Raw genomic sequence first — 23871 nt, forward strand, 5'->3', positions numbered from 1 at the left:
TTTATCAAAATCACCCTTCGGGACATTATGTAAATCATCCGGTGTTGGAATACGTTGAGCCCACATTCGTGCCCACACTACATTTAATACATTTATCCCCAAGGTTCTATTAAAGGTCAATTTCAATAATTTTGTACCTCTTTTCCATATCCATGGAAAGGAGTCGTTCAGCCACTCTTCGTGTTTCACTTCTATTTTCTTTTTATCCAATGTGTTCCCGAGAGTCATTCCAACAACCCCAGCCAAGGGAAACAGGGGAGTTAGAAACTTACTTGCGTCACCCATAAGCCCTTTGTCGGGGATGGTAATGCTATTACCCTCATCTGCATAGCAAAACATATGATAGGGCTCAGGACAATATTTCATCATATTCCAATCACAATGGCTGTTATTATACGACTGGGCCTTTCTTAACTTTAACCTACAGCCTGGCCTGTACTTTATTTCTACTATTTTCTGTGGTACGGGCTTTTCTCTACTTCCAAAAACGCCTCCGCGCAGCTTAAGAAATTTAGGTGACTCCTCTGCTGACCGAGTAGGAGTACCTGGCCGATAAGTTATTGCTTGTTTAATAACCTTAATCGCCCCCGGTTTTCTAAATTTCGCAAACCCTCGTAGCCGAAAAATTTTAGATGACTTACCCGATGATGTAGTAGGAGTACCTGGCAGGTGGTTGGTGGTCCCATTGGTCCCTGGTCCCTTGCACCAAAAGGTTAAACAGCTCCAACATGGTTCCCATGCCGGCCGAAGTTCGGTACAAGTGTCATTTCGTGAGACCGCCGGGTAGGTGAAATCAGGGGCATCAGGGTCAGTCTCCACCCAGTATCCTCCTGTTGCATCTGGCAATCCTGCACAGTATTCGTTGAAGAACCAAACAGGATCTCCTTCTCCAATCTGGATCCAAATATTTCTGACAATTCTTTGCTCTCGCTTCTTCAAGCACAACAGGGTAATATTGACTACAGAGTCGTTCGCTGTGTTATCAATCCGTCGAATAACTCGGACTTTACACTTAATCTTTGATTTTACAGGGTACGTTGTGCTTCTTTTCAAAATCTTCATGGATTCATTGTAATACGTGTCGTTGAAGGTGTTGCGGAGGTAGGAATTCACGAGGGCGGTTCTCTCTTCCCTCCATCCTTTCTCACAGGGATTATTCGCTCCGGCACCGCAGGCTTCCCTATTCGGTCCCTTCCTCCTCTTCCATTCTTCACAAACATGCATCACCTCCACTTTCCAGCATGTTTGGTTGGTTATTTTAGTGGTGCCATGCCGTATCTCCACCAGGTCGATGGGATTAATTGGAGCCATGCTGTCGAAGCTGAACCTTCGCCTTCTCTGCGCTCGCAGCCCCAACAAACAATAAATCAATGTTATTACTATCAAGCAAAGTATGGTGGCCAGCCAAACCCTTCCATACACCCAGCGTTGTCTTCGACGGATGACCGGAACGTTCATGTAAACTCTGTCAGCTTCAGGTTGTTCATGAACGGTGTCCAATGGGTCTTCATGTGCTGGAGTATCATAGTGGTTGTCCAGCATTTGGCGCTTTGGTTGGCGTGTAATCGTTCCTCCGTCGGGGTAGACATGCGGTCCTTCACCTACTTCTAATGTCAGGGGGTGAGGCACGTTTAGAGTCGCAGGTCGGGGTATGTCATAAATCGGGGTTTCGTATCCAGGAGGACTCCATCCTCGGCGCTCGAATCGTTCCCTTGCCTCGGCTGAACAAAGTTTCCCGGGTATTACTAACTTGCCCCCGCTGCCACTAAAATCTTTCTCTTCTTCCATCGCATCTTCGTAGCTTCGTTTCATGCTTTCTCCTGTTGGTCTTGTCTTTTGTGGACTGCTAAGTTTTGAAATCTCATTGGCTCCTCCCTCTTTTCCTTGGGGGTTGGCCTTCATCACATAGTTATTTTATTTTTATTTAAATTGTTTCTACATTCCACTGAGCCAAATTCATCTTAATCTTGATCAAGAGGGGGATTTTTATTATTATTATACTCAATGTACCCCGCACCTCTTAATCATTTTAACTACTTATCTTCATCATACTTGGCCCTTAATTCAGCCATTCTTTCTTGCATTTGATTCTGTCGAAATACTTGGTAGTCAAACAATAGGGCCGTTGAGGGTCCTGGTGACCCCTCCTGCTCAAGGTTCACGGGGGTCCAATGGGACTCCTGAACCTTGGCATCTATTTCCTCGATTTTCTTTTCCAACAGTTTAATTTTTTCTCTCAATTCTTTTTGCTCAGCGATTGTTTCCTGAGAACTCTCAATTAATGACAACCAATGTGGCCTAAATTGCCCAAGATCTACAAAAAGATTGTGTAGGGCCGGTATTAATGCTCTTAGGAAATTTTCTAATAATTCTCTACTTGTTTCTAACCTGGTTACTCGAGTCTTTAGCTCAGCAATCTCGTCCTCCATCTCCTTCTTGTTGCTACTTTTCAGCGAATGTAGAGGGCTGTGGGTCCTGGTGCCTGTTCCAAAAGCGTGACAGGACTACCTTAAGGACCTTGTGCTCATCAGCCTCGCTATCTTCGCTCGCCTCGCCTTCATACCCTTTTCCTTCTGGCTCCTCCTCATTAGAGGAGGGGTCTTCACTCATCTCTGGCTTTTCCCTCCACACCGCCTTCGACCCTGCGGCGGGAGTTTCCGGTACCACCCCCTTTTCCGTTTGCTCCTCTTGAGGAAGCACGGAATGGGGGGTCTCTCTATACATTTTTATCAGCCTTTTCCACTTAGGCTTATCGCTATACCGCCATGGGTTTGCCTCATAAAATTTAGGGCACCCACGCAGAGACCAATGCCTTTTGCGGTAGCCTGACAAATTTCCATCACCGTCACAACCCGGGTAGGGACATCCAAGCCCCCATCTCTTCTTCGGGCGACCCCTGAGGTCAAAGTCTCCCTTCGACCTGGGTGCCTTGTGTTCATCCTCTTCTAATGAACTCACATTACATTTTTCCAGCTCTCTTGTGGCCACCTGAGCCAATGCCAACAACTTCCCATTACCCTTAGGCTTTACTTCTTCATCTCCACTCTCACTACTACCAACGTATTCTCCATTAAAAGTACAGTTGGGGTGTAACCGTTTGGCTTCCTCCTCTGTACTCATCGACACTGCCATCCCTAACGAGTATATTCCCTCGTAGGGTTTCATAGCCATCATTACTTTTACTTTCAACCAATATATCGGGTCCCCCAAAACCCATCGTCGCGGCATCGCTGGACTCATTTTTACTACTACTGTTTTAGCTTTATATTCCATTCTATCCAATGTAGTCCCCTTTATTGTATGACTACCTTCCATATCGCTAATATTCACTGCTTTCTCTTGCGGGACATCCGGCAATGTTTCCATTGAAATGTCCCCTCGAGCCAAAGCAACATTGATTAGCGTGGGCCAGGGGGTTCTTGGTTCCCCCCCGCTTAACACAGGTTCAACGTGAACTAAAGTTGGCACCGCTTCCGAGCCAACAATTACTGGATCCAAGCCATACTTACCTCCATGCGGTGGCCAGTTGTTGTAAAGCAGTGCCTGGAACCTCGGGTCGCGAGTCCTCTCGTTTACTTCCATCGGCCAATAGGTCAGCAAATCGGAACTTAGCGACTTTATCGAAGTTTCTGCTCTAGTTAACTGCCATCCCTCGGCCTCTCCTGCTCTCACTAGTGAACCTTTTCCCATTCTCATCCTACAATGTAGGCAATACAGTATGCTCTCCCCGTCCCACAAACATTCACAATGCTGTGCCTCTGTATTCTCTTGCGGGGCTAAGTCCCACTGAGCATACGCTTTTATCCTAGGTAGGCTTTTTATTCTACAGTATCCACACACCTGTATTTCAAGCACCTTAGCCGGGCCTATTTTACTCAGGTCTGGCTTAAAGCCATCTACCCAATACTTATTGGCTATATTCCACTGTCTCCTCGACTCCTCGTTTCCACTGCAAATTACACAGGTCGAGACAGCCGGTTGCCAACTAAAATCTTCCACTCTATTACTAATATATCCTCTCACTGCATTCGTCCAAAGATTAAATGCCTTACCGACCATTATCACCTTCTCCGTCCTCCGCACGATGACAGCTCCCTTCATCATAACGAGCCTGACAAAGTCCGGAGGGACTGGTTCCATTTTTAATTATTTGTCTTACTCCTTAACTTCAGGCTGAATTAACTGGTATCGGTTTTAGCTGCTCTACCCCTTGGATTCCCTTCTTCTTCAGTCGCACTGTATTTCTGTCTAAAACTTCTTCAACAATGTCAAATTGGTCATATTTCGCTTTCACTGCCTGACTATCAGAAGGACTATGAGATTTTATCCACACTCTCTGTCCTACCTGAAATGGACACTTTCCCTTTTGAGGGTGTTGTGTGCTTTGCATCCGTCCTACCTCAGGTGCGACAAAGGGGCGCTGGTTCAATTCCTCTGAAGGGGAGGGTCTATCTGCTCTGCTCCTCCCATTCAAATCCTTGACCAACTCCACCAATTTCTCACTCCATTCTTTCCCATTAGCATTTTTCCCAAGCCAACTTTTAACTAGACCAATGGTCCTTTCAGCCACACCGTTAGCTTGAGGAGTGTAAGGCGGTGAATAGGTTCTTATTATTCCCCACCTTTGACACCACCTATCTATTGTAGCGTTTTTGAAATGAGTTCCATTGTCAGTTCTTAACTCTCTCGGTATGCCTAACCACATACAACCCTCTTCTAGCGTTTTCAGCACGCTATTAGCATTCGCATTACGTACAGCTTTTAAACCAAAATGTCCTGACATCGAATCAACAAGCACAATAAGATATTTCTCACCTTTAGTGCCGCTTACTCCCATGGGGCCTGCTACGTCCATGCAAACTGATGCCCATGGAACAGTGCTTTTAATCGTCAATCCGTCCACTCGCTGTCCTCGGCGTCCTGCATTATACTTATTACACAACTCGCAATTTCGTATAACTGAACGGATTTTCTTTTCTGGGATCCAAAGTTCCCGTTTTTCCAGCTCCCTTTTTGTGGGGAAGGCACCTCCATGGCCTAGCGCTTCATGTACGGCCTTAGTCACCTCACACACAAACTCATTTGGGACCACTTTTCCTCCTTTGGGAGTATTGTCCCATTTTTCTGCTCCTACAATTACCAATCTTCCCTCTTGGACGTATTTATCTATTTCATCATTTCCTCTCCAGTGAGCCTCCTCCTTGACGTGGGCTTTCTGGTGAACAACATCGATAGTCATATTCAACCTTAACTCGGCTATTTTCTTCCACAACTCAGCATGAGCAATTTCTTTACTCCTCGCTCCTTCAAACCCATTTTCTTCCCAAATGGATAAGTCCTCTTTGAGCGCCTGAGCACAATAGTGACTATCGGTTATAAGTCTTACTCGACTCACGTGTAATCTTATGGCCTCTAACAATCCTTCCAACACCGCTGTAGCCTCTCCTGCTTGGGCACTACCCGAAGTCTGACCTTTTCGGCGGCATATCTCTTTACCATTGTATTTCAGGATGAAGCCCCAGTGGGCATACTGGTCTTCACCCTTTTTGGATCCATCTGTGTATAGAGCCCATTCGTATGGCTTCTCCTCATTATTTACAGTTTTCGCCTGTTTTTTAGATATGGATTTTGCTGGTCCTATCTCTAAATCAGGGTCTAGCAGGATATCTTCCCACCTTCCCCATCTCACATTAGTCGCTTTAGTACTTTCTAGTGTGTCTTTACGCAGGTAGCGATGTACTTGACTCTGCGTAACTACCTTTATGCCTTCTCCCTGCGCTAAGTCTTTTAATGTTCCCCAATATTCAGCAAGAACCGCTAATTCTCTCTCCTCCTGGGGAAACTTCTTCTCAACATTATTTATAGTATAAGTCCACAATGTTACCAAGCCGGCACCTTCATTACTAACACTTACCATTGCATTATCTTCATCACATTGAATCTCGGCAACTAACCTAACCTCCAAACTTCTCGGCTCAAGGCGTATAGCATTTTTTACTGCGTTTTTGAGCCCTTCTAAATTTTCTTGGTCTTTAGCCGACCACGGCCAATCTTTTGTTTTCTTTTCGTTAGGATTTTTACGCAATCGGGCATAAAGGGGTCTCGCAAATTTCTGATAAAACGGAACATGATCTCGAACATAATTACACAATCCTAATACTTTCTGCAGCTCGTTCTCGGACGTTGGCGGCAAAATTTGTTCTATTTTTTCTCGATACGCTTGCGACAGCCCCAAGTCTTCAGACACTTGGAATCCCAGGTAATCTACCTGAAATCTGGCAAGCTGACACTTCTTAAGATTTAGCTTCAATCCTGCCGCCTTCACTCGCTCGATTACGGCCTGCAAAGTTTCCAAATGTTCCTCCTCCGTGTCACTAGCAATGAACACATCATCAATGTATACTGTGACTGGGAGACCTTCCAAGACATGCAAGACAGCTGATTGAAATACGTTCGGGGAGTTTTTATATCCCTGCGGCAAGCGCTGCCAAACGTATGCTTTTCCTTGATGCGTAAACGCTGTTTTCCCTTGTGATGCTTTGGCAATTCTCAGGGAAAAGAATCCATTTGCAAGGTCAATACATGATTTATACTTTTTTACTCTTAATGTTTTTAAAGACGCCTGGGGGTTTATGAGGCTCGCTCGGTTAGCCACCGTACGGCGGTTTAGAGCTTTAAAGTTAATGACCGGCCTCCAACCCCCTCCTACCGCTTCAGGTTTTTTAACAGCTTGAATTGGGCTATTGGTAATCGGGTTTAGCTCTTCACGAATAATACCAAGTGCTAATAATTCTTTTACAATTACCTCCATTTCGGCAACTGCTCCGGGGTTGAGGGGATATTGCCTTACGGGCGGATGTACTCCCCCACTTATAGTATGCATGTATTTTGCTCCTAAATCACCGCAATCATTTTTAAAATGTGCGACTGCGGCCTTGTCTAAAATTTCACCTAATTTCTCTTTCCCTTCCAATGTCAATACACTGTCTTGGATTTGTTGGGCTTTTACGGCTGGTACATCCACTGACTTATACCATTCTTGATCAGGTATTATTTTTGTAGGGCCTACTTTCACTAATTTTGATTTTAGTTTTTCCCATCTCTTTTTTGCAACTTGCTTTTGATTTTTGGGCTTTTTCATTTCTTCTGCATCTTTTAGTGTCAACAAATTGTGCGGTCCCAATACCCACACAATTCCCTTCCACATTCCGACCGGCATTTTGGCTATTGAACCATCAGCTACCATTACTTGCAGGTGTCCAATTTGTTTTAAGGCTTTACGGGTCATGGACACCTCGGCCCCTGTGTCTACTAAATAGGGCACTCCCTCCACCTTAGCATATAGGTTATTCCCTATTCTGTAAACCCCTTCCAGGGTGACCCGTGCCTTTGTCTCCATTATTTGCCAGGCCCCCCGGAGGCTGCAGCCTTGCGAGCCTCGAGGAAGGCCTTCCTTTCTTCTGGGTTCAGTTTGTCAAATTCTTCTTTGGGCATGTATGCCGGACCTGGTCTTCGCGCTGCTGGCTGTTGTCTTGGTTGGGGCCTCGTCTGCTGTCCTGGCTGAGTGGCCGGTCTCTGATTTCCACTCATCCTCTGTTGCTGAGGTCTCACATAGGGGACAGTCTGAACTGGTCGCTGAGCTCCCTGCTGGACTTGCTGTTCGTTCCCTCGGGTGCGACTAGCGATTGGTCCGGTTCTCCTCTTCTCAGCGTTATGCTTATTCAGGCGATCCCACTTCTTAACGGAGGCTTCAATTTTCAGCGTCGTGCTATTTGGAGCCATTTTGACAAAGACAGCTTCGTTCCCTTTGTCCTTAACAATCATCCGCAGCACTTTGATATACCTATTTGGCGATATAACTTCTTTAATTTTGTGCCACACGTTTAGCAGTGAAACGTCCCTTTTGAGTTGCTCCCTAGCTCTGTTAATATGGGCATCTTCATCTTCATCTTCGCCATCCACCCATCTTTCATAGACCTGTTGTGGTGTTTCGTTTGGTCCGACGGGGCTAGCGATGATGTATTGAAGCCATAGCTTCTTCGCGCCATCTCCTCCTGGCGCGTCCCTAATCATGGGCCATGTCTCAACTAAATACTCTTTAGCTGATTCTAGCCTACCTTTTTGGCGAACCAACTCTTTTAAGGTCTTAAACTGCTGCACATCACCCTCTATGTCGTGTGGCTGATTTATTAAATTCGGTACTATTGTAGTTGATCCCAGTTGTGTCATATATTGGGACTGCTGGTTCAAGGAGGCTCTTGGGGCAGCTGGTACCGTTAAAGTAACCGCTGCTCCATCATTATCTGAATCTGAATTCAGGTCATCGTCGGCTCTCAGCTCACATTTTGCTTTATCATTTATTGCTTTTTTGAGCCGTCTTAACATAAAATCATGTGCCACCGCCACGTAACCATCCCTGAAATTCTTAGTCAGGTCTTGATGAGCAAGTAATGTGGTGTATGGCGGAGCCTGTAAAATGTTAACAGCCTCGCGATAAGTTATTCGCATAGTTAGAGGCATTTTACTATCTAGCTTACTAAGCCAGGCCGGTGGATAAGGGCGATTTACTTGCCCTGCCTCGGGTATGTACGCTTTTCGCCCATCCTTTGTCTCGATCCATCCCAGGCTAACATCCCTAGCTATCCTTTCTGAGGACCGGTACACATCAAACGTAGGTTGAGGATTTTTCTTTCTTCTATTCACTGGTCTTGTAACTATTTTTGGGTTCTGGCCGGGGTTGGCCGGGTCATCTTCTGACGAGGTTGAGTCTCGGTCTTCGTCAGCGGGGTTAGCGCCAATCGCGGTCGGAACAGGAGCTTGCTCTCCACCGTCCTCCTCTTCGCTCCCATCTTCTGGCAGGGGCACCGGCATCATGGGGGGTCGTCCCGGAAAGGGGTCCCGTGCTGTTCCAGGGGTAGACGTGACGGGGCTAAAGGTTACCGTTCCCCTTGGGGCTTTGTTTTTTCCCCTTTGGGGTTTGTCTGCTCGGTCCCGCTCGCTCTTCATCCTCTACCCCCCGGGCAGCTCCTGACATCCCTCCACTCACCGGGGAAGGCACGGGAGTTGTTTTAACTGGGGATGGGGACTGGGGCGAGTCCCTGAGTTCTCCGGTTATCGATTGCTGGAGCTGGCGCCGTTCACGATCCATCTGCCTAGTACGGGTTAAAATTTCATCTGTCACTGATTTAACCCGCTCCTCTCTCTGCTTTTTTGATATTGCTACCACAAATTCTACTCCCGATGGTGTTGTCACGGGAGTCTTAGCTCTTAAGGTGAAGGCCGCCACAGCTATGGACTCAGCCTGTTGCCACTGCATTTTCCCAGTTTTAATCCAATTTACATCCATCACTATTCTCTCCGCCCCTTCACCTAGCGCTTTGTCGACCCCTCTCTCCAATGCTTTTGCCATCTCGTCCGCATCTTGTGACTGATCGCTTTTAGGGTTCCACTCTGTCCCTGGCACGTGAATTATCATGCCATAGGGAGTGTTCCCGCCACTAGTTTTTGCCGCTACTATTGGCCGCTGATAATTTTTCTGTAATTCCTGTTTAACCTCTGATTCATATTCTTGTCCTGCTTCCTGCCTTAAAATGTTCCTAAGCGCTTTACTATGTGGTTTTAGTGATCTATCTGTAATTATCACTATAGCATCCCCCTGTATCCGCCAGGGGCTTCCCACATAGTGACACAATATCACTCCATTCCCGATTGAAACCTTTTTGGTTTCCTCCGGCAGCCCCCCCAGGGGCGCCGTTCTTATCAGGGGAGTCATTCTTACAGTTATTCCTGAGCTTTCATTCTCCGATGCTCCTGCGTCCTCCTCTACTGGGACACATGAGCCCGTATCATAAAAGCCCTCTTCACTAGCGGCTTCAGCAAACCGCTTCCTCGCCATCTGGAGCTCTTTCAACTCCGGTTGTTCCCAAAGGTTGAGGCTTAAAGCTTCAGTCCCCTTGGGATTTGCCAATTCCACCCTTATGTGCATTTTCTCGGCAAGGGATCTTATCGTCGGGTCCCACTGGACTCCGGTACTAACCACTTCCATCACATTATACACATCCAACAACACAGACCACCAGTGGACCCAAAGGCCCACAGTCCCAGAGGTGCATCCCTCTTGGGGGTGGTTTACCACTACTGTTGCTATGCCCATTATTTCGGGAAATTCGCTCACGAACATTCCCGTTTCCTTCACCGCCCTTTCTACCTCGACTGGGAGGTCTGTCGGACGGATCGAAGGGTTGTTTATCTCCAGGTGCCTTCTGGCTCCTGGTGGCCATCGATCTACACCTTCACCCAGTAGCATAACCACTACCGGTATATCCACTTGTTTTAGAGGACGGAATTCAGGCCTTAATCCTGCTCCCCTCTCCGTAGGGCTGGGGGGCTTTTCCCCTCCATTTTTCCCCGTCAATTTTTCCATTACTTCACTAGCGTGTTTTATAGCCCGCTTTGCTTTCTTATTGTAGGAGTGGAGCTATCTATTTCCGAAGCCTACCCGTGCGCTTTGGGTTTCAGGGACGTACTATAGCTCCTGGTTACTCAGCTCCGTACCCGTGTACGTTGCCTCTACTTCTAGCGGGACTACCGCGTTCGGGTTTCCTACCTTAACTCGTAGGCGGATGTCCTCTCTTAAACGGTGGGGTGTACTGTCCTTCCAAATCGGTTGTAATCCTCTCCGCTTCCCTTTTCCGGGATCTGGCTATCTTCTTGTGCCAATGGACACTCCTGTCAAAACCGAAAAAGGCTGCTTCCACTAGAACATTAGCCTAGTGGAAACACCTACCTCTTCTCCTAGGCTCTTCGAAGACTTTCTTCTTGTGCCAATGGACACTCCTGTCAGAACCGAAAAAGGCTGCCTCCACTAGAACATTAGTCTAGTGGAAACTCCTACCTTTTCTCCTTGGTTCTCGACGACTTTCTTCTTGTGCCAATGGACACTCCTGTCAGAACCGAAAAAGGCTGCCTCCACTAGAACATTAGTCTAGTGGAAACTCCTACCTTTTCTCCTTGGTTCTCGACGACTTTCTTCTTGTGCCAATGGACACTCCTGTCGGGAACCGAAAACTTAAAATTTCCGCAAAAATACAAGGAGGAAAGGCAGGGGATGGGGGATCAGGGTTATGCCTGTAGCGGCGGCAGCCTCGGTCAATGGGTCCGCTATCAAAGAAAAGGGACCATAAATATTCTCGGGCACCCCGCAATAACCAAGCAAAGAATATGGTAGATTTGCTATAAATGGGTATCTATAATGACAAGCCACTAACATGGGCAACCGCACCCAATATGGAAGGCCTAAATACCGTAGACCATAGTTTATCATCACACTACTAAAGGAGACTCCTTCTCCCCGAGCAGCTCTCCACCATTAACTCTAACTGTTCAAGCCCTCCTCCTCTTCGTGGGCGGGCTTGAACCACCCCTTGACTCAGCCCCTCCCTCAGGAATGCGCGGCGCAGCGCGCTCTACCAGGTACACTATCAGTACCTTCACAGCCGACCAAAGCAGCAGGTCGCTGTAAAAGCCCATTCACTTTAAATGGCTCTCTCACACTCAGCCTCTGTTTGAGTGTAAGTCCCCTGGGGGGGCCAGTCACCGTTCCTTTAACACAAAATAGTACAATCAACTTCAATTCAAAAATCACACTAGATTTTCACAATTAAAGCAGTTCTTTCCCATGAAACATTTTCATCAAAGAGACTAGTTTTGTGTTAGCTCAGGGTCGTCTGACATGACAATTTATCAGCGAGATCGCCCTCAGCTCTAAGCAGCGTGCCCACCACTCAGAGCCGCGCTCACTCGGGTTCCTGTTTGGGCTTCGATCGACCCCGATTTTGACAAAAATGAGTCAATCGTCGCCCCACGTTGGGCGCCACATGTCAACTTCCGCTTACCCGCAGGACTTAAATCGGGAAATATGTCCTGATCGACTCTCCAATCAAAGGGTCAGTAATTCCCCTTTTCCCTCACCGGCTCTAAGGCGTCAGCGTGAGGGGACGGGAATTAGTTAAGCCGATATATCAAAGTGGACTCACCTAGGTTTGTTCACTGTCTTCTTATCATGAGGCCAATCCGTTTTCATCCACCTATCAATCCTGAATGAGCAACCACACAGAACCCAGGAATAATAGACTGAACACCTCACTTACTTGGCAGCTCCACTTCTCTTAGTTGTTTGCATTTGTTATTGACCTAGTCATTTAATAATCCTTGTTAGGATCATACGGACTTGTTTCATATCAAGCAGGAGTATTTGACTTTATTACTACAAATGGAGACATTCATTAGATGTTATTAGAATGCACTTACCTCTTTCCAGACGTCCGTTGCTGCTGTCCGTCTCGAAGAAAAATAATAGGGTCTTATAAAACGACCTGGACTTATTAAACGTCCGAAAGAAATAAAACAAAAGTGAAATCAAATAACTAAACCAAAATTTATGTTTCAAGGGTCTTATAAAATGACCTGGACTTATGAAACGTCCGAAAGAAATAAAACAAAAATAAAAATCAACAAATAAACAAATAAACTAAATAATTCACAATCGGTTTTTAAATCCTTTTATTAGGTCTCATAAAATGACCCCGGACTTATAAACTGTCCAAACAAAATAGAATAAAACCGAAAGAAACAAATAAAATAATTAAATCAGAAATTGTCTTTCAATTATTTTATTTCAAATAATAATATGAATATAAAAAACAGTTTTCAAATCCTTTAATGAGCGCCCGCCAGACGCGAGACACAATTATAAATCACAAAAATCACAAATACAATAAAAATAAAAATTAATAAAATATAGAATGAAATAGGAAAAGGGAAATCAAACATAAATATTTAAACCTTTGATAAGAGCCTTCTAAGATTGATCACTTCTCAAAAGAGCTCAAGACCTGAATTTAAAATAAGACGTTTTTGGCTAAAAATTAATTTGAAGATATGGGAGTGTGTTAAATGGCTCCGTCCCTACACGCGATTAACCGTTCATAACTTCCTGCTAAACATCTTATTTAATAAAGCTTTTTACTTTACCCAATTTGGTGAGAAAAGTCCTGGGCGCGACTAACAGCCAAAGGTCCTTCGAAAAAACCTAAGTCCTACCACGCCGCTGAACAGTCCTCCAGTGACACACTCCATACAGGTTCATCGCAGGGAGAAGTCGAAGAGCAGAGCCCCGATCCCCGCAAGGGACGATCTTTTATAACCTTGGTTGCGTGTCACTGTTTCCTCTTGGTGAACGTGTCCTTCCGCGTGTCTTGGGGGATTTCCAGTCTCTTGTAGTCTCTTCACATATCACTGCGCCGAGACGAGTTAGGACTTGTTCACAGTCTCCACACAGTTGAGTGACAGGCGCGCAACATTGGAGCTCAATCTTGCATCAGCGCACACAGGAAACTGTTGAACCAGGTTGCGCTCTGTGGCTTGCGTAGCTTAGCAACCAGTTCCTGTTTTTCAAACAGGAAATTCATCGTGCTGCTAAAGTCTCAGTTACAATTCAACGGTCTTGGCTCTTATTTGATAGTCACACACATCAAATCAACATAATGTATGATAATGTTCTAAACATAACTAAGCAAGCATGAATAACATGTATATACATGACATGTTAAATCCCAAATTCTCTCAGGGAATCTTAACAGGCTGATTCTATTTCATGTTACACATCTTGTATGACAATGTCAGGAGAAAACATTTGCATACAGGTAATCTTTACACTCAATGCAGTTACAGCAATCTTATAAGCGATTAACAGACAGTATCGCTCGTAATTAAAAGAAAAGACAGCAAAGCTTCATAGTGGCTTCAATGTGCTGTAAGCATTGATCCCTAATTCAGGCTAACAATTGTCGAATATAAATTGTGTGTGTGTATTATTACTTAATTCAGGATACCTTTTATTTACTTTTAATTTAATTTGGCATAAAGGATGACCGGTCCTTGCTAAGCAGGCGGCTCTGGTTGTACAGGTTTGGCGGCATCTGGTGGTTACTTTGAGGAACTACACCCAGAGGCCAAAGTTTGATTATCTATCTATAAACACCAATTCCTCAATCTTATGGACACCAATTGATCTCTAACTTAGAATTGAGTTCAGTCCATTAATTTATTATCTTATTTTACATGATATGGCGCTACATCTGACCCACTCAACCCCGCTCAATTCAACACTATATAGAATACTTTTTGAATATATTCGGCATGCCTGCCAATATTCACACATCTAGCTGAATCATATAATCGGAAAGACTTCATAAAAATGTCTAGAGGGCGCTATTGAGCCATTTATTACAAATTGCACAACAAATCTCTCAATAAAATATTCATGTTCCAGACAGGTCTGGTGTGTGTGCAAAGTTTTGTGAGTTTTCACCCATATTTAGACTCTCAAAAAAGCATTTTTCTTCACAAACAATGCATGGCTACAGCAAAGGCGTGTGACAAAATAAAAAAATTCAATAACTTTTCATCTTAAATATCTTAAGATGAAACACGCCAAAGAATGAAGACGATCTGATAAGTTCTGTTGAAAATATGACCCCTATAAAAGGCCCCCAAAAAATGGCTACAAATACCAAAGTAAATCAAAATGGCAGACTTCCTTTTTGATTCAGCATATGGCTTTAGAAACCTTTTTGTAAGTCTTAGGCTGATAGGTATCCCAATTTTTACAAATGTAGCTGAATCATAAAACACAAAACATTTGCAAAAGCTTCATAAAAATGTCTAGAGGGCGCTATTGAACCATGTATTGCAAATTGAATAAGAAATCTCTAAAATATTCATGCTGATGACAAAAGTGTGAAGTTTCATGAGTTTTTGCACATGTTTAGACCAAAAAAAAAAAAGCAGCATTTTACTTGGCAAACAATGCATCGCCATGACAACGGCGTGCGACAAAATAAATAACTTTCGATAACTTTGCATCTTAAACATCTTAAGATGAAGCACACCAAGTTTAAAGACAGTCGGATAAATTTTGTAGGAGGAGTTCGTTAAAATATGACCCCTAAAAAAGGCCACAAAAAATGGCTACAAATCCCAACGTAAATCAAAATGGTGGACTTCCTGATTGGTTTAGCATATGGCTCCAAGAGACTTTTTTGTACATCCTGAGCTCTTATGTTTGCCTGCAAATTATCATAGCTTTAGGTGAAACGTACAACCGGGAATGCTTTGTCTGTTTAATCAAAACGCAAAATATGGTGTGCAATTCCAATGCATTGCTATGGCAACAGCGTGTGACAAAATAAAAAACTTTCGATTACTTTGCATCTTAAACATCTTAAGATGAAACATACCAAGTTTGAAGACAGTCGGATAAATTTTGTAGGAGGGGTTCGTTAAAATATGACCCCTGAAAAAGGCCACAAAAAATGGCAACAAATCCCATCATAAATCAAAATGGCGGACTTCCTGTTTGGTTTAGCACATGGTTCCAAGAGACTTTTTTGTACATCGTGGGCTCTTATGTATGCCTGCAAATTATCATAGCGCTAGGTGAAACGTACAACCGGGAATGCTTCGTTAAAGAGGAGTTTTTTAGCTCAAAATGTGATGCCCGGCCCCTGGGGGAGTTCCTGTTGCGTTTAGCACATGGCACCAAGAGACATTTTTGTACATCCTGGGCTGTTACATATGTCTACAATTTTTCGTCGCTCTAGCTGCTTCGTACAACTGGGAATGCTTCATTAAGAAGGATTTTTTCCTTTGCAAAAAGTGCATGCCACGATAACAGCGTGTGACGAAATAAAAAACTTTCAATAACTTTTCATTTTCAACATCTTAAGATGAATCACACCAAGTTTGAAGATGATCGGATAAACTCTGTAGGAGGAGTTTGTTAAAATATGACCCCTATGAAATGGCCCAAAAAAATGGCAACACATTCCAAAGTAAATCAAAATGGCGGACGTCCTGTTAGGTTTAGCATATGGTTCAAAAAGAGTTTTTTGTACCTCGAGGGCTGTTATATACCTCTACAAATTTTGGTAACTCTAGGTGAAACGTACAGCCGGGTATGCTTTGTTAAAGAGGAGTTTTTTTAGCTCAAAATGTGATGCCCGGCCCCTGGGGGACTTCCTGTTGGGTTTAGCACAGGGCACCAAGAGACTTTTTTGTACATCTTGGGCTGTTACATATGTCTACAAATTTTCGTAGCTCTAGCTGCTTCGTACAACTGGCAATGTTTCTTTAAGGATATTTTTTTTCCTTTGCAAACAGTGCATGCCATGACAACAGCGTGTGACGAAATACAAAGCTTTCAATAACTTTTCATCTTCAACATCTTAAGATGAATCACACCAAGTTTGAAGATGATCGGATAAACACTGTAGGAGGAGTTCGTTAAAATAAGGCCCCAATGAAATGGCCAAAAAAATGGCAACACGTTCCAAAATAAATCAAAATGGTGGACTTCCTGTTAGGTTTAGCATATGGTTCAAAAAGAGTTTTTTGTAGGTCATAGTCTGTTACATATGTGTACCAATTTTCGTAGCTCTAGATTAAACGTACAACCGGCAATGCCTCGTGAAGTAAGAATTTTTAAACTCTAAATTTGATGCGCCGCCGCCGTCATATAGTATATCAAAAACTTTTCATTTTTCACAATGATGTTGTCCCAGGTGTTGAGATGGTACATCCCAAGTTTGAAGTCAATCGGGTTAACCGTGTAGGAGAAGCGGGCAAAAGTATGACCCCTGTAAATGTGCAAAAATTGGCAAAAATTGGACATTTAAATACTCGTACCTCACTTTCTGTCTATTTTAGGGTACACACTTCAAAGAGGTTTTTGTTCATTGGGATGTGCTACAGGTGCCACACAATTTTCATAGCCGTCGGACAATCGTAGCGGGACAGGGATCCGTTTAACCTATGTAGGGGGCGCTAAGGAGCCATTTTTCTGTTATCATGTATGGCGACTTTAAAATATCAAATTTTTCGCCAGGCCTGATGTGCGTGTAAAGTTTGGTGAGTTTTCGGTCACGTTTAGTGTCTCAAAAATGTGATCGTTTGCGGAGAATAATAATAATAATAATAATAATAATAATAAGAAGAATTCCTACAAAAACAATAGGGCCTCGCAGCGGCACCGCCGCCGCCGCTGCTCGGGCCCTAATAAGAATTCCTTCAGGAACAATAGGGACCTCGCAGCGGTCGCTGCTCGGGCCCTAACTAGAGCTGCGAGCAGCTATAAAGGGCCCTCGCAACCCGGGCCACGTTGGGGTACTTGCACGTCGGGGTACTGGCACGTTGGGGTACTGTCAAATAGGACAAGGACCATCTCAAATGTTTTTGACAAGCCTTGTGTGTGCAAAGTTTAATCAAAACGCAAAATATGGTGCGCAATTCCCAAAATAAATTCAAAATGGCGGACTTCCTTTTAGGTTTAGCATACGGCTACAGAATACTTTTTGTAGGTCTTAAGCTAATAGGTATGCCTCCCAGTTTTCACAAATCTAGGTCAAGTCATCTTTAGTTGTGTATCGCTTGAATCATACAATTGGAAATGCTCCATAAAAATGCATAGAGGGCGCTATTGAGCACAACGTTGGGTTACTTGCACGTCGGGGTACTGGCACGTTGGGGTACTGTTACATGGAACAAGGACCATTTAAAATGTTAGTTTTTTCCATGCCTTGTCTGTGCAAAGTTTCATGAAAAAGGCCAAAAATGATGTATAATTCCCAAAATAAAATCAAAATAGCGGTCTTCCTCTTTGGTTTGGCAAATGGCTACATAATACTTTTTTGTAGGTCTAGCATAATCATACAATCGGAAATGCTTCGTAAAAATGTCTAGAGGGCGCTATTTATTGCAAATTGCACAATAAATCTCTGAAAATTCATGTTCATGACAAGTCTGATGTGTTTGCAAAGTTTCATGAGTTTTCATGTGTATAAAAAAAAAAAAAGCAGCACTTGACAAACAATGCATTGCTATGGCAACAGCGTGTTACAAAATAAAAAACTTTCGATTACTTTGCATCTTAAACATCTTAAGATGAAACACACCAAGTTTGAAGACAGTCGGATAAATTTTGTAGGAGGGGTTCGTTAAAATATGACCCCTGAAAAAGGCCACAAAAAATGGCAACAAATCCCATCATAAATCAAAATGGCAGACTTCCTGTTTGGTTTAGCACATGGTTCCAAGAGACTTTTTTTTGTACATCATGGGCTCTTATGTATGCCTGCAAATTATCATAGCGCTAGGTGAAACGTACAACCGGGAATGCTTCGTTAAAGAGGAGTTTTTTAGCTCAAAATGTGATGCCCGGCCCCTGGGGGACTTCCTGTTGGGTTTAGCACATGGCACCAAGAGACTTTTTTTGTACATCCTGGGCTGTTACATATGTCTACAATTTTTCGTCGCTCTAGCTGCTTCGTACAACTGGGAATGCTTCATTAAGAAGGATTTTTTTCCTTTGCAAAAAGTGCATGCCACGACAACAGCGTGTGATGAAATAAAAAACTTTCAATAACTTTTCATTTTCAACATCTTAAGATGAATCACACCAAGTTTGAAGATGATCGGATAAACTCTGTAGGAGGAGTTTGTTAAAATATGACCCCTATGAAATGGCCAAAAAAAATGGCAACACATTCCAAAGTAAATCAAAATGGCGGACGCCCTGTTAGGTTTAGCATATGGTTCAAAAAGAGTTTTTTGTACCTCGAGGGCTGTTATATACCTCTACAAAGGTTGGTAACTCTAGGTGAAGCGTACAGCCGGGTATGCTTTGTTAAAGAGGAGTTTTTTAGCTCAAAATGTGATGCCCGGCCCCTGGGGGACTTCCTGTTGGGTTTAGCACAGGGCACCAAGAGACTTTTTTGTACATCTTGGGCTGTTACATATGTCTACAAATTTTCGTAGCTCTAGCTGCTTCGTACAAATGGGAATGCTTCTTTAAGGATATTTTTTTTCCTTTAAAAACAGTGCATGCCATGACAACAGCGTGCGACGAAATACAAAGCTTTCAATAACTTTTCATCTTCAACATCTTAAGATGAATCACACCAAGTTTGAAGATGATCGGATAAACACTGTAGGAGGAGTTCGTTAAAATAAGACCCCAATGAAATGGCCAAAAAAATGGCAACACGTTCCAAAATAAATCAAAATGGTGGACTTCCTGTTAGGTTTAGCATATGGTTCAAAAAGAGTTTTTTGTAGGTCATAGCCTGTTACATATGTGTACCAATTTTCGTAGCTCTAGATTAAACGTACAACCGGCAATGCTTCGTGAAGTAAGAATTTTTAAACTCTAAATTTGATGCGCCGCCGCCGTCATATAGTATATCAAAAACTTTTCATTTTTTCACAATGATGTTGTCCCAGGTGTTGAGATGGTACATCCCAAGTTTGAAGTCAATCGGGTTAACCGTGTAGGAGAAGCGGGCAAAAGTATGACCCCTGTAAATGTGCAAAAATTGGCAAAAATTGGACATTTAAATACTCATACCTCACTTTCTGTCTATTTTAGGGTACACACTTCAAAGAGGTTTTTGTTCATTGGGATGTGCTACAGGTGCCACACAATTTTCATAGCCGTCGGACAATCGTAGCGGGACAGGGATCCGTTTAACCTATGTAGGGGGCGCTAAGGAGCCATTTTTCTGTTATCATGTATGGCGACTTTAAAATATCAAATTTTTCGCCAGGCCTGATGTGCGTGTAAAGTTTGGTGAGTTTTCGGTCACGTTTAGTGTCTCAAAAATGCGATTGTTTGCGGAGAAGAATAATAAGAATAAGAATAACTAGAGCTGCGAGCAGCTATAAAGGGCCCTCGCAACCCGGGCCACGTTGGGGTATATGCAAGTCGGGGGACTTGCACGTTGGGGTACTGTTAAATAGACAAGGACCATGGAAAATAGAAATGCATTTGCCGTGCCTTGTGTGTAAAAAGGTGCAGTAAAAGGCCAAAAATGATGCACAATTCCCAAAATAAATTCAAAAGTGTGGACTTTCTGATGTGTGTGCAAAGTTTCATGAAAAGTCGCTCGTTTGATATTCAAAACCAGCATCTGTTTATTTGAAAACATTGCATGGCACAGAGATGGTGTGTGATCAAATAAAAAGCTTTTTGATGACTCTTAATGTGGTGTCGCTGTGCAACACATATGTATTCATGACATAGTGAAGTATTGTGACAGTTTTGTAGGGTCCAGCAAACAGTAAATGTGTGACAGTTATTCAAGAAAAAATGTAGCTTTGAAGCAGGCTAACCAATGACATCATCTAAAGGGGAAAAAAGCACATGAGCAAGCATAGGTATAAGTAGAGGAGAAAAAGAGATGAAAGAAGTGCGAGAGATGGAACAGGAGAGGAATGCAGCTGTTTATGTATAGCTGTTGTAACAGGACAGATTAAATAACACTTTAACCTGGGGTTAACAGCGCCCTAGGACAGATAAACTCTTTAGTGTAAAAGTTTTCTGGGACAGATGAATCCCTTGGGGTCAAAGAGTTTGGGTTAGCACATAGTCTGTCTTAGGATAATGTAACCTCCATGGATGAATTAGTCCTAGGACGCTTTGACCTGCGGGCTAAAACTTCAGGGGGGTTAACCTGTCCTGTTATATTGTGATCATCGTCTTCGTGCATGTCCTCAGTGGCTTCTTCTGTCTGTGTGGCAGCATTTGATACATCTGTAGAACAAAAAAGAATGAAGAATCATGTTAGATCTGTGAAGTTTGGTTGTCTTAGGTGTAGTTTACAGAACAGTCGTGTGCATATTTTTAGCATGGTAGTGTCTTAATACAAATGCATATTATGTAATGCACTGTATATGGATATTACAGACGTAATATTTGACGGTGATCTTATATTCATAGTTTTTGCCCGTTAATAAATAATATAGCTAGTAAGTAATAAGACACGCAAAAATGGTATAGTTGAATCCTCTGGGTCAAAAAGCAATGTTTTAGGATTGTGTGATGAAATGATGAATAAAAGTAAGGATACGACAGGTACATAAATGGTTATGTAAGTGTAAAATTTGGCATGGTGTGTCCAGATACATGCAGGATAAGTATAAAATATTATGGTGTGTGATTGATTTTTTCTTAGTAAAAATTAGTATTGTAAAGGTCTAGTCACAGTATGTCCAAAAATGTTTAAAAAAAAAATCTATGGTATAGAAACATCATAATCAGGGGCAAAGACATAAACATAATAATAGTAATTAATAATGATAGAATTTAAATACAATCTTTTCCATGAATATGTCAGTTATTTTGAGAAGATACAGAAAAAAAAGAACTTTGAAGTGTCTATCAGTGGATGAAAGAGGGCAAGATCACAGCATAGCTACATGATATCAGTCACATTTGAAAGTAATCAAGTGTAGTATGTATTCACATTATATACATTGAGAAATTGCGGCTCAATAATCAGTCAGTGTTTTAGTTTACAGTCCAATGTTACCTTCAAGATATTCCTAACAGAAAAAAAGGAACGTGCATTAACAAAAAAATGTAAAAATGTCCATTGTCAAACATGTCATTCATTATACACAATGTGTAGGATGGGGATGCTTGCTGTGTTAATGTTTGTGTGTCTTCCATGTCATATAGCTTACCATCACGGACAAATGCATCACATGCATCCTTTATATCCAATGCAGTCTGGAGTTCTTTCACAAGCTTGGTTTTGAAGTCTATCTGTTTTTCAAGTGCTCGATTGACTCGAGTCACATGGACTAGTTGGTTCATTTGGGAATGAAGATCAAGGCTGCGCTGGTATAAGTCGTTGCGACTGAAAGCATGATCAATGCATGCATACTGTAATGACAAAGCATTCAATGAAAATCAGTCATGTTAGATTCCATGATTCTAAATAGCAGAGGTAACGTGTTGGTGCAAAACGTTGTGGTCGTGTTGCATGTTACTCAATGGCTGTGTGTGTCAAAACGAGTTTATTTGAAAGAATATACAAATATATACACACGGGCATATATATTTATATAGTATAACAGTACCGCATGTATTGGTTTTAAGGAAAGAGTTGAAAAGCAGTGTTCAGAAAAAAGCATAAGACGCACAAAGTACCATTTCACTACATGTAATAAGTTGTCAAGTAGACAAGTGAATTAAGTGGTTAAGATAGTGGCTACTGTGCAAGTAAGCTTCAATTGTCTCTAAAAGGTTAGCATATGTGTTCTACATGATACCAATGGCTAGACGTGCTCGTGGAGAAACATTACAAACAGAAAAACACACTAAAGGTGCCTTTAACAAACCTGTTAATAAATGAGAACTTAATACATATATATATGGCATCCTGTATATGATTGAGAAAGTTGTCCTGTTTAGTTTATGTATTGTATACTTACGGAAAAAGTTGGCAATCTTTGCGTATGGAGATGATTAGAGGGTCTTTATCAAAAGAGAATTTGCTTGGTGATTTGTTCATGTTCTGTAGAAAAGCAAAGGAGTAGAAATAAATACAGTATCATACTTCATAAACATACAAGAAATTTGTAGCTGTATTAACCATTGTTGGTATTTGAAGTGATAATTTAGGAATAGAAGTGTAGTGATTGCAGAATTTATAGAGTGCTTACCTTGTATGACTTTGTAGATGGAAATGTCTTTTGTTGAAAGAGCTCTTTGTTGTCTACTATATATGCAAGGACAAGCATAAGTAGGTGTGGTTATGAAGTACTTGACCATTGAAATAAAGCAGTGGTATCAAATGTATGGGCCGTGGTTTGGCTCAGGCCTGCAAAGGGGTTTAATGTGGCACAAGAGATAATCTTGTAAGGTACAAAAAATAATAATAATATAATAGGTATGCCTCTGAGTTTTCACAAATCTAGGTCAAGTCAAGTCATCTTTAGTTATTTCGCGCTTGAATCATCCAATCGGAAATGCTCCATAAAAAATGTATAGAGGGTGCGATTTATTGCAAATTGCACAAGAAATCTCTAAAAATTCATGTTAATGACAAGTCTGATGTGTGTGCAAAGTTTCACGAGTTTTCACACATGTATAGATAAAAAAAAACAAAGCAGCACTTTACTTGGCAACCAATGCATCGCTATAGCAGCAGCGTGCGACAAAATAAAAAACTTTCGATAAATTTGCATCTTAAACATCTTAAGATGAAACACACCAAGTTTGAACACGGTCGGATGAATTTTGTAGGAGGAGTTAAAATATGACCCCTAAAAAAGGCCACAAAAAAAGGCTACAAATCCCATCATAAATCAAAATGGCGGACTTCCTGTTTGGTTTAGCACATGGTTCCAAGAGACTTTTTTGTACATCGTGGGCTCTTATGTATGCCTCTAAATTATCATAGCGCTAGGTGAAACGTACAACCGGGAATGCTTCGTTAAAGAGGAGTTTTTTAGCTCAAAATGTGATGCCCGGCCCCTACGGGCCTTCCTGTTGGGTTTAGCACATGGCACCAAGAGACTTTTTTGTACATCGTGGGCTGTTACATTTGTCTCCAAATTTTCGTAGCTCTAGCTGCTTCGTACAACTGGGAATGCTTCATTAAGAAGTAATTTTTTCCTTTGCAAACTGTGCATGCCACGGCAACAGCGTGCGACAAAATAAAAAGCTTTCAATAACTTTTCATCTTCAACATCTTAAGATGAATCACACCAAGTTTGGAGATGATCGGATAAACTCTGTAGGAGGAGTTCGTTAAAATAAGACCCCTATGAAATGGCCCAAAAAATGGCAACACGTTCCAAAGTAAATCAAAATGGCGGACTTCCTGTTCGGTTTAGCATATGGTTCAAAAAGAGTTTTTTGTACCTTGAGGGCTGTTAAATATGTCTTCAAATATTGGTAACTCTAGGTGAAATGTACAGCCGGGAATGCTTCATTAAGTTAGAATTTTGAAACACAAAATTTGATGC

General features: G+C 42.4%; 1 protein-coding gene and 1 long non-coding RNA gene across 10 annotated transcripts in view; one reads left to right on the forward strand and one right to left on the reverse strand.

Moving 5' to 3' along the window:
• The window catches only part of zswim8 (zinc finger, SWIM-type containing 8), a 1066004-nt gene that overhangs the window by 586038 nt on the left and 456095 nt on the right, over window positions 1-23871 (forward strand). The window lies entirely within an intron of this gene.
• On the reverse strand, window positions 20113-22504 carry LOC144000776 (uncharacterized). The gene is made up of 3 exons (XR_013278273.1): window positions 22333-22504; window positions 21580-21781; window positions 20113-20647 (listed from the first exon to the last, which is right to left on the reverse strand). It is a non-coding gene; the product is annotated as an uncharacterized LOC144000776 (long non-coding RNA).

Source organism: Festucalex cinctus, chromosome 14, assembly GCF_051991245.1.
Source record: "Festucalex cinctus isolate MCC-2025b chromosome 14, RoL_Fcin_1.0, whole genome shotgun sequence".
Classification (NCBI taxonomy): Eukaryota; Metazoa; Chordata; class Actinopteri; order Syngnathiformes; family Syngnathidae; genus Festucalex; species Festucalex cinctus.